General features: G+C 44.2%; 1 long non-coding RNA gene across 1 annotated transcript; it reads left to right on the plus strand.

The window, feature by feature from the left end:
* Positions 1-628: 628 nt before the first annotated feature.
* On the plus strand, positions 629-2,890 carry LOC148120547 (uncharacterized). The gene is made up of 2 exons (XR_015739260.1): positions 629-829; positions 2,261-2,890. It is a non-coding gene; the product is annotated as an uncharacterized LOC148120547 (long non-coding RNA).
* Positions 2,891-10,436: the final 7,546 nt, after the last annotated feature.

Raw genomic sequence — 10,436 nt, forward strand, 5'->3', positions numbered from 1 at the left:
AGAAGAGGGAACCTCAAGTGAGGAAATGTTTCCAGAGATTGGACTGCAAACTTAGACGCTGTAAGAAAGCAGGCTGAGCAGCGCCCTCCATGGTCTCCGCATCAGCTCCTGCCTCCATGTTCCTGCCCTGAGTTCCTGTCCTGACTTCCCTGGACTAGAAGGAATAAGCTGAGATAAACCTTTCACCCACAGGTTCCTTTAGGTCTGGGTGTTTATCACAGCAGTAGACACCCAAGACTAGCATGTTCCTGTCATGTCTCCTTAACTAGCCCTTTCTTCTCCTCTCTCCCCAACAAAATGGCTCAACCCATTTATTGGCCACATAGGAACAAAACAGATGAAGTCCATCCAGCTTTGCTAGTTGATGGCCTAATTCATCTTTAGAAAGCCTATTTGAAAGGTGGTTCTTTAAAAGCCCCTAGTTCTAGTGTGAACAATAAAAGCAAGTATAAATTTTTCTAGATAACCAAAATGCTTAAATCGTACATTCTGAAGCACTTCTATCTAAAAACAAGAATTAGGGACATATGTACATAATAAATCAAAGGGCATTTAGATTTAAAATACAGGTTATTTGAGGTTGGGGTGTTACTCATTAGCAGAGAACTTGGCTAGTAAGCGTGGGTGGTGCGGGAGAATTATCTGTATTCTGTCAATCATATTTTAATAAAACGCTGATTGGCCAGGCAGGCAGTATAGGCGGGAAAGCCAGACAGGAAGTAGGGGTGGAGCAAAGAGACTGGGAGTATTCTGGAAACAGAAGCTCTCTCTCAGCCACTCCTGTGCAGACCACCGAAGAGGCAACATGTAAGCTGTCACACTGAGAAAGGTACTGAGCCCATGTGGCTAACATAGATAAGGATAATGGGTTAATATGTTATAAGAGTTAACAAGAAGCCTGACCTAATGAGCCAATCAGTTTATAACCTTATGGAGTCCTATGTATGATTTTTCTCTTTGGGACTTGCCGGCTTGTTGGGGTACCCGGCGGGACAGAAACCCCAACAAGCCGGCCCTCATGTTACATATGGCGCCCAGACGTGGATAGGTGAGTCCACGGAAGGCCTGGGAGAGTTTGGGAAAGAGTAGAGTGGGGTATGTTTTCTTGGTGGCAGCAGTTTTTCGGTTCTGCTCTGCTTGCTAGAGGCGGGCAAGTGCTCTCATCTAAGAGAGGCTTCCTGACTCAGCTTCAGCTGCAAAACCTTGCAGCTCATTAAGAGGTCCTGCCACGAAACACTTAAACGGTATTGATGAAAAGCTTAATGCATGCTTTTCGGTTTTAAGCTGTAGCAGGAAAAAAGCTGTGCTGTTTTAAAATGTCGGCTTTATAGGCTGTCCTGCCAGGGCAAACTCTGACTCTTTCAGGCAGGCAGTCCAACTGAGTGTGGTCTGTGAGCAGGATGATGCTGCTTGCTTGCTAGCAAGGACCTTGAAACGTCATAGAGTTGTGGCAGTGAACCACAGCTCTGGCTGGTACCTCAGCCTTGAGGCTGAAAAGCTAAGGAATGAGCTGGATCTAGCCGTCAAAGCCACGGCTCTCCATATTGCTTAGTAAATTAAAGGCTCATGTGGTCAGAAAAGGGAGATAAACAGTAAAGAGAGATTCAAAGATGAAGAAAACCTCTAAATGGTTTACAGTGTGTATATGCAGGCTAAAAGTTAAAGTTCTTAAAGTTAAAAGGAAAGAAAGAGAGTAGTTGGGTGTGGTGGTATACACCTTTAATCCCAATGCCTGGGAGGCAGAGGCATATTGACCTCTGTGACTTCAAGGGGTAGAGGTAGATTGACCTCTGTGACCTCAAGGTGTGGTAGTACACGCCTTTAATCCCAATGCCTGGGAGGCAGAGACAGATCTCTGTGAGTTCAAGGTGTGGTAGCATACACCTTTAATCCCAGCACTGGGGAGGCAGAGACAGGAGGATCTCTGTGAGTTCAAAGACAGCCTGGTCTACAGTGTTATTCCAGGACAAAGATATACAAAGATCCTGTCTCAAAAAGTAAAAGTAAAAATAAAAGAAATAGAGGTTAAAATAAAGCCACATAAAGATGGAAAATGCACAGAGAATCTTCATACTGTATGCTTTTATGCTCTCTTTAAATTGTTTGAATGCTGAGGAAGGAGAAACAGCTGCTAAAAGACTTTTGTTTATAAATGATACTGAACTAACCCAAGATAGGTATTTTGAAAATACCTTGGCTTCAAAACTGAAGTCAAAAGGTATGCTACTTTGGAGAAGAGATTTTGCTTTTGTTTCCACAGAAAACGAGAGGCTCTGGATTTATTCAGAGTTAAGAAAAATCACCTTTGACCAAGGGAGGCCACCTGAAAAATCTCCGACAGGAATAGATGACCCAGATGTCTGAGTTCTTCATCCAGAACAGGTTCAAGACTGCTGCCTGAGATGATCAAGACTCACAGGATACTCTAGTCAGGACTTGATGATAACTCTAAGTTTTCTTTAGGTCCCCATAAGATCATCAGCGCCCCCAACCAGCAGGAAGTAGCCTGAAATACTACGCCCACATTCCCAACAAATGGATTATGGGTATTTTCCTTTGTTTAAAAAAAAAAAAAAGAGGGAAATGGTGCGGGAGAATTATCTGTATTCTGTCAATCATATTTTAATAAAACGCTGATTGGCCAGGCAGGCAGTATAGGCGGGAAAGCCAGACAGGAAGTAGGGGTGGAGCAAAGAGACTGGGAGTATTCTGGAAACAGAAGCTCTCTCTCAGCCACTCCTGTGCAGACCACCGAAGAGGCAACATGTAAGCTGTCACACTGAGAAAGGTACTGAGCCCATGTGGCTAACATAGATAAGGATAATGGGTTAATATGTTATAAGAGTTAACAAGAAGCCTGACCTAATGAGCCAATCAGTTTATAACCTTATGGAGTCCTATGTATGATTTTTCTCTTTGGGACTTGCCGGCTTGTTGGGGTACCCGGCGGGACAGAAACCCCAACAAGCCGGCCCTCATGTTACACGTGGGCTCCTGGGTTTGATCCAAGCACCGAAATACATACAATGATTACTTACAGGTACCACAATGTACACGCCTCTCATGACTGTTGATTGTGAGGCTGAGGCACGAGGATTGCTTGAAGTCTAGGAATTGGAGGCCATTTTTTCTTTTAAAACAAAACGTTCACTACTTAATAATTTTAAAAATTAGGCATAGTTCTGATAGATTCCTTAAGAGGATGTTGGCAACATGGTCTTTCTGGAAAAAAAAAATGCTCATCTTTTAAAGTTGGATACGTTTTTAAGCTAAGTAGTACTCCCTCCCCTTTAGAGTGCGTGCTGTATGTGTATACTTCCTGCTGCATTATCTCTTTACATCACGTCATATTTTCCTTCTTTTTTTTTTTTTTTTTTTTTGAGACAGGGTTTCTCTGTGTAGCCTTGTCTGTCCTAGAACTCATTCTGTAGACCAGGCTGACCTCAAACTCACAGAGATTCACTTGCCTCTGCCACCCAAGTGCTGGAATTAAAAGTGTATGCCGCCACCACCCAGCACATCTTATTTTCTTAAGTGTATGCAATTTATAAGGAAGCCTTAAATCACTAATACAATTTGAAGGACATTAGCCATGAATAAAAGGCATCCCATAAATAAATACAAGTGAAAACTAAACTTCCTCTTTAAATTCTATCTGCTACGATAGCTCCCCTCATTCTTTATTAAAAGGAGAGATTGTCACGCTCCAGAAAGATGGCTAAGACCTTACAACAAGCTGAGATATGTATCTTGCTATAATCAGAAGGATTCAAAAGGAACAGAAACAAGAGAAGTGTTGTTTTTTTTTCCATTGTGATTCAGTATGTAGTTAATGTAGTCTCTGTGGCGCTACCTAAAGATATCAGGGTATCAAACCTGGCTGAAGCACAACCTTACCCCTTCCCAAGCTGTTAATATTGGCATTCTTCCTCTCTTAAATCCATGTGGAAACTCTGTCTCTTCACAAGATTTAGCTAGGGGGTAGGAATGAAAAATGAAATGTCTTCCTTTGCTAAATGCTAACCTAGGTTCCCCCTTTGGGGAAATTCCCAGCTGGCCTCTTTTATAATATTCCTGCGAGCTATTTTTGCAGAGTGGATTTCCTGATCCACTTGGCCTATATTTCTATGTGTATATATATCAGGCTTCTGCTCCTTGAAGCTAGCTGCATTGATTCCCCTCTGCAATATTTCTTGAACTCAGCCTGGCCTGCAATACCATCATGGAATATGACACCTGGAATGAGGTGGGCAGGAGCCAAGGACGATACTCCTGCAGAACACCCTTGGCCTTGAGCTTGGGAGTGGGCTTAGCTGGTCCCTCCCCTTTTCTGGCAAACATTTTAAGCCCTGACTCAGCTCTTTACTACATGACAAAGATGGCAGTCATTGATGGGGTATGGGCAGAACAAGCACCCTCTGGGTGGTGTGAGCACCTTTTGGGTTTGGGCTGAGGACCTAGCTTAGAATCGGTAGTCCCATAGACATTATTTGGTCAGGAAGGCTGAGCTTGACTCCAGGGAAACTACAAAGTTGCCCCCAACCACGAGGCTATGAATATCACCCAGGGATACTTGACATCCCCATAAACACCCCATCCCCAAAGACATTTATTTATTCGTTTCTTTGTTTCAAGGTGTCAGTACTTCCCCGTTCCCCAGGATGGCTTTGAATTGACTTCAGGTGATCCCTTCCTCTAAGCCTTAGGAAGAATTTGCACCAATGTTCAATGCTCAGCTGCATCAGCATTCCACAAATGGTTATGGGGCACAATCAGGGTTGAGAAGCAACCACGTCCACGATGTCCCCACTTGAGCTTCGCGGGCGGGGCAGAGTTCTGGACATCGTATTAATTGCCAGCTTCAGCTGCCCAAATTGTCCTGGTGACCTGGGAATACCACCTCTCCTGTCAGAATGCTGATGGGCAGCCATGCTGATGGCCCATAAATGTAATAATTTATAGGTTAGTGAGTGAAAGAAGACTGTGTAAAAAGATTCCTTACAAATTTTTAGCTGACTTCACAGAACCAGGGTTTAACTGTTACACGCTTTGATCTCCCTGGCTCTCATCTACAGGTCTATCTGGTTCCCTGTCTTCTCCGTTCTTCCGCTTCCCTGTGGTCTTTAGCTGAAGCATTATTTTTACATTTAAAAGGTAGGATATGGTCCACGTGTGTGTAGAAGCGAGCACCTCTCTAATCCTTCCATCTGTGATAATTTCTCATTTTCAAGTGCCTTAGCTACGGAGAACTTAAAGCTGTTACTAAAGCAATATTTATGTAGAGGCTAGACAGAACATTGAATTCAAATGGATTTCAAAATGTTATTGTAATAAAACTCACATCAGTTATGCAGAGTTAAACTTTAAAATATCTTTGCTTCCTCTGTAAGAGAGCAATTAATTCACAGGACAGGACACCCCACCTTCCTTAGGGCAAGTGGGAGCATGGTGGTGTGGTTTGTAATTCTGGCAGAGTCAGCACACCGTCTCCGCCCACAGGTTAGCTCTCTCTGTGCTGACTCTGAGTGACAGGAACAAATGCCATTCCAACCACCAGCACAGCATGCAGAAGACTCCTGGCTATAAAGCTGGCCCTCTTCCTTGCTGGAGGACTGTGGAGCTTAATTAATGTCTGCAAAACACGTGAAGGACCTTATCTGGAAATCAGAATGTAATTAAAAAAGATTTCTGTGACTAGAAAATGCTAGACAAAATTACTGGGAGAAAAAGTGGAATGCCATTGGTAAACCTTATAATTTACCTTGAATATTATATCGGGTTTTGGGCACGCTGGAGGAAAGGGGTTACCTTCAGCAGAATGGACTAGAAATTCAAGGTATTATTAAGTTTCATGGCTCGGTTTAATTTTGTTTAAATTCATATTAAGGGTGCCGATCGGTCGACTGCACTAAAGCCAATTGTTGCAGAGATTAAAGTTTGGGATTTGCTCTCTGTCTCCTGAAAGAGCTTCAGTGTAAAAGTCAGTGTATATGAAGCCTGGCTTTTCTATGACGTCCAGGCATCCGAGCCACAGGACAGAAGTCTTCCTTTCTGCACAGCGCCTTTGGGTGCTGCGGTGGAGATGCACATCTCCTTCGTGGGGTGACTTCTTGAGACACTCCAGCATTGTCGCTTATGTTCGGCATTTCATTAGTTTGTATGTTTTTCTGAAGCCGAACATCGGAACTGAGCTTGTTTATCTGATAGCATAATTTCATAACCATGTAATTTGTCGGCGTATTTCTCCCCAGTACATCTTTTGGCACAATGTTAAATTTATTCATCTCATTTCAGGGCTAATGGATTCAAATTATTATTCTAAGTAATTCATCGAAGCCGCTCTTTGCATATTCTGGCTGCAGCTTACCTTAGCAGTTACGACAGGGCTCAAGATGTCAGCGTCCAAGAACTGAGCAGTTCAACTCTGAGCTGAGTTTGCGCCTCTCCTACAGGCCTGACCCGCAGACCTTTCTACTTCCCGCCCATACATACATACATACATCATACATACATACACACAAACTTACATACATAAATAAAGAGGAAAAATTAGGTGGAATACTATTAAAGAAAAAACCTGACGACCTCAGACCTCCACAGTTGAAGCTACAAATACATGCACTCATACATAAAAACATGTAAATACACCAAGCATGCACACACAAACACACACACACACACACACACACACCACATACCTCACATAAACATATGCACACATGTTCTCTGGGGAGCTGTGAGCCAAACCCTCCCAATGAGGGTCCCTCTGGAAAGAGAGAAGGGAAAGATTGACCTCTCTCATTTTATGGCTGGTTTCGGGGAGAGGGATTCTAGCTTCTGTCACCCACCTGGAGGAAGCTGAATTCTGATTTCTATAACATACTTTAGGCGAGTGCTGTGTGTTACATACATAAACCATGAGTATGGTCCTCTATTAGGAAGGGTCATGTGCTATACCACACACATTTGCTGCACTCATATATGATTGACAGCATCACACAGACTCAAGCATGTGGGTAATGCCTGTGGTGACTGAATGAAAACGGCCCCTATAGGCTTATAGGGAGTGGCATGATTTGACAGGATTAGGAGGTGTGGCCTGGCTGGAGTAGGCATGGCCTTGTTAGAGGAAGTGTGTCACTGGGGCTTTGAGGTTTCAAACGCTCAAGCCAGGCCCAGTGGCTCTCTCTCCCTGCTGCCTGCTGATCCACGTGTAGAACTCTCAGCTACCTCCCTAGCTCCATGTCTGCCTGCATGCCACCATGTTTCTCGCCATGACAATAACAGACTAAGCCTCTGAACTGTAAGCCCTAATTAAATGTCTTCCTTTACAGTTGCTGCTGTGGTCATCCTGTCTCTTCAGCAATAGAAACCCTAAGACAACGCCTCACGCTGGCCAAGTGGTAGCAGCTACATCTCTAGCAATGTTCCTGCTCTGCTCAGTCTTGTCCACTGGCCCGTCGTTGGCGACTGACGTGAGTGGCTCAAGGCTGTGCAGTTTTCCGCGAGCCACTGTGACATTTCCAGACACTTCTGTTTCACGTAACACTTTGGATGGAAAAACGTGCTATGCTTTTCTATACTAACCTATCTTACGTTTTAGGGGTGTTCCTCTAGGGCCATGGAAATGTGCGAAGGAGACTATGTGATCCCCCCACCTCAACATTATAACCCCTTCCCCATGTACCTTAAAACAAGGATGCCCTGCTTGATGGCTTCTGAGCGACATGATGCATGGTGGGCAAGCGGTTAGCAGACGGTAGCTGAAAAGAGAGTCCTGCTCGATTAAGGGCTATAGAGTCGGAGTGGACCATCTATGGGAGGACCCACCTGTGTGTCGTTGCCATGGAAATCCACATGGCTGCGATTCCAATTTGATTGACAGCACTCACCCTTTCCAGATTGGAAGCACTAATTAAATATCAAAGGGACTAAATTGTGAAGAGTGAATCGTTTCTTAATTAAAGGGATCAAGCAATTGAATGGACCAATTAGGTGGTCTGGTAATGGTTGAGAATGACCACGCTGAATCCTCTGAACAGATCTCCCTGCTCACATTTCTTCCTCTTGCCTGGGCTCTGGAATAAGAAGACACCTACATCTCTTGTCCTTCATCATTTACCATCTCCTTCCTACTTTCTCTTTACCCTTTAGTTCTTATCTAGCTTCTGTCTTCACCACACACAATATTTTTAGTAATTTTTTTTTGCCATTATGTATGTAGCACCAATACCCCATCTACATTGTATTTTATTTCATACACAAACACAAAACACAGATCTTATACAACTATTCTTACACTGGGATTGATCAAGCCCACATGGAAATAAAAGAAAGAATAAACCGGGCTCTCCAGAAGGAGAGGGTCCTTGAAGGATACCAGAATCTTTGAGGGACTAGAGACTGGGTAGACAAGGCACAGGGGACTTGGGTGGGCAGAAGAGGGCTGGGCTGGAGGATTCCACCTGCTGGTCAGCTCTCCTGCAGTCTCAAAGTGCTCAACCTCTGTCGGTTTGATGCTCTTCTCGGAAGTTGCCTGGATCCTAACAGTTCACAGGTGTCACCATCACCTCAACTTTCCGGTCTGAAGTTTCTCACTCCACATGAGGCGTTTAGGTCATTAACCCTTCAACTACCTATCTTCATGAGCCAAAATTCACCAGAAAAATAAAGCAAATGTTATGGGGCCTCTGTGCTGCTGGGAAAGCACCTTTATCTGTGCAGAGCAGAAGTCTTGGACTCTGGCTGCCTCCAACAACCCTTTCTCTCTGTTAGACCACAGATTTATCTCTTTAAGACACTGCTCACTCTAACAGGCCAAATCTCACAGCCTGAAGAAATCAAGCCCTATCCCTACCCTCACCCCCCAACCCTTCTCCGTGCAGGGATAGAGACTTAAGAAGCTGCCCTGTGTTGGTTTTAACAGATCCCAACATATGCTACTTCCCAGTATCTGCCTCCTCTGTTTTCTTTGCCACTAGACTAACTCACACTAAATCACATGGTGTATATGTTCTGTCCCTTTAAGAGACAAGCCACACCCACTACCCCCTCCACTGAGGCAGGAAGATCTTCCTGCTTGCTGCCTGTGTCTCTTCCTTTTCTGTCTCCCTATTAAAGAGGCAGCTTCTGCTTCTCCCCACTTCTCCCCTTCTCCTCTTCTGTCTCTCCCCTTGCACCCCCCCCTCTGTGCCCCTCTCTCTGCTCTTCTCCTTCTCCCCCTTCCCTTACATAGCCCACTAAATAAATATCCAACCTCACTCTGCATGGTATGCCTATTTGTCTGTCTCCCGCTGCCGTGGGGCTCCCTGCCAGGGACCAGCCGCCTTTGGAGACCTGCGGCATGGTCTCATGGCATGCCCATCTCTCCCTCTTTCCTTGTGGCCTGCTGAAAGAATGGCCAAGATCAAAAACACTGATGACTGGAGAGGTTGTGGGGAAAAGGGAACACTTCTGCATTGCTGGTGGGAATGCAAGCTGGTATAACCCCTCTGGATGTCAGTGTGGTGACTTCTCAGAAAATTAGGAAACAACCTACCCCAAGACCCAGTAATACCACTTTTGGGTATATATTCAAAAGATGCTCAATTATGCCACAATGACATGTGCTCGTCTATGTTCACAGCAGCTTTGTTTGACATAGGCAGAACCTGGAAACAACCTAAATGTCCCTTGACCAAAGAATGGATAAGGAAAATGTGGTACATTTACACAATGAAGTACTACACAGCAGAAAAAATAATGACATTTTGAATTTTGCAGGAAAATGGATGGAGCTAGAAAACATTATTTTGAGTGAGGTAACCCAGACACAGAAAGACAATTATCACATGTACTCACTCATAGGTGGTTTTTAAACATAAAACAAAGAAAACCAGCCTACAAACCACAATCCCAGAGAACTTAGACAACAATGAGGACACTAAGAGAGACTTACATAGATCTAATATACATGGAAAGTAGAAAGTAGAAAAAGACAAGATCTCCTGAGTAAATTGGGAGCATGGGGACCTTGGGGGAGGGTAGAAGGGGAGAGGGGAGAGGCAAGGAGGGGAGCAGAGAAAAATGTAGAGGTCAATAAATATCAATTAAAAAAGCAAAAAATAAAATGAAATAAAATAAAAAGAGTTAGTCCATGCTCGTCTCAGTGGGGAGCATGGCAGCAGACAGGCAGGCATGGGACTGGAGCAGTAGCTGAGCTTCATCCTGACCTGTAGGTACACACAGATAGAGAATAGGCCTGGTATGGGCTTTTGACCCTCAAAACCCACTGCCAGTAACACACTTCCCCCAACAAGACCACACCTCCTAATCCTTCTAATCCTATCAAATAATTCCATTCCCTGGTGACTAAGCATTCAAATATACTAGCCTGTGGGGGCCATTCTTATTCAAACTACAACCCAAAGGAAGCATGTCCTTTCTTTTAAGGTTTT

Source organism: Myodes glareolus, chromosome 11 (genome assembly GCF_982192425.1).
Source record: "Myodes glareolus chromosome 11, mMyoGla1.1, whole genome shotgun sequence".
In the NCBI taxonomy this organism is placed as follows: domain Eukaryota; kingdom Metazoa; phylum Chordata; class Mammalia; order Rodentia; family Cricetidae; genus Myodes; species Myodes glareolus.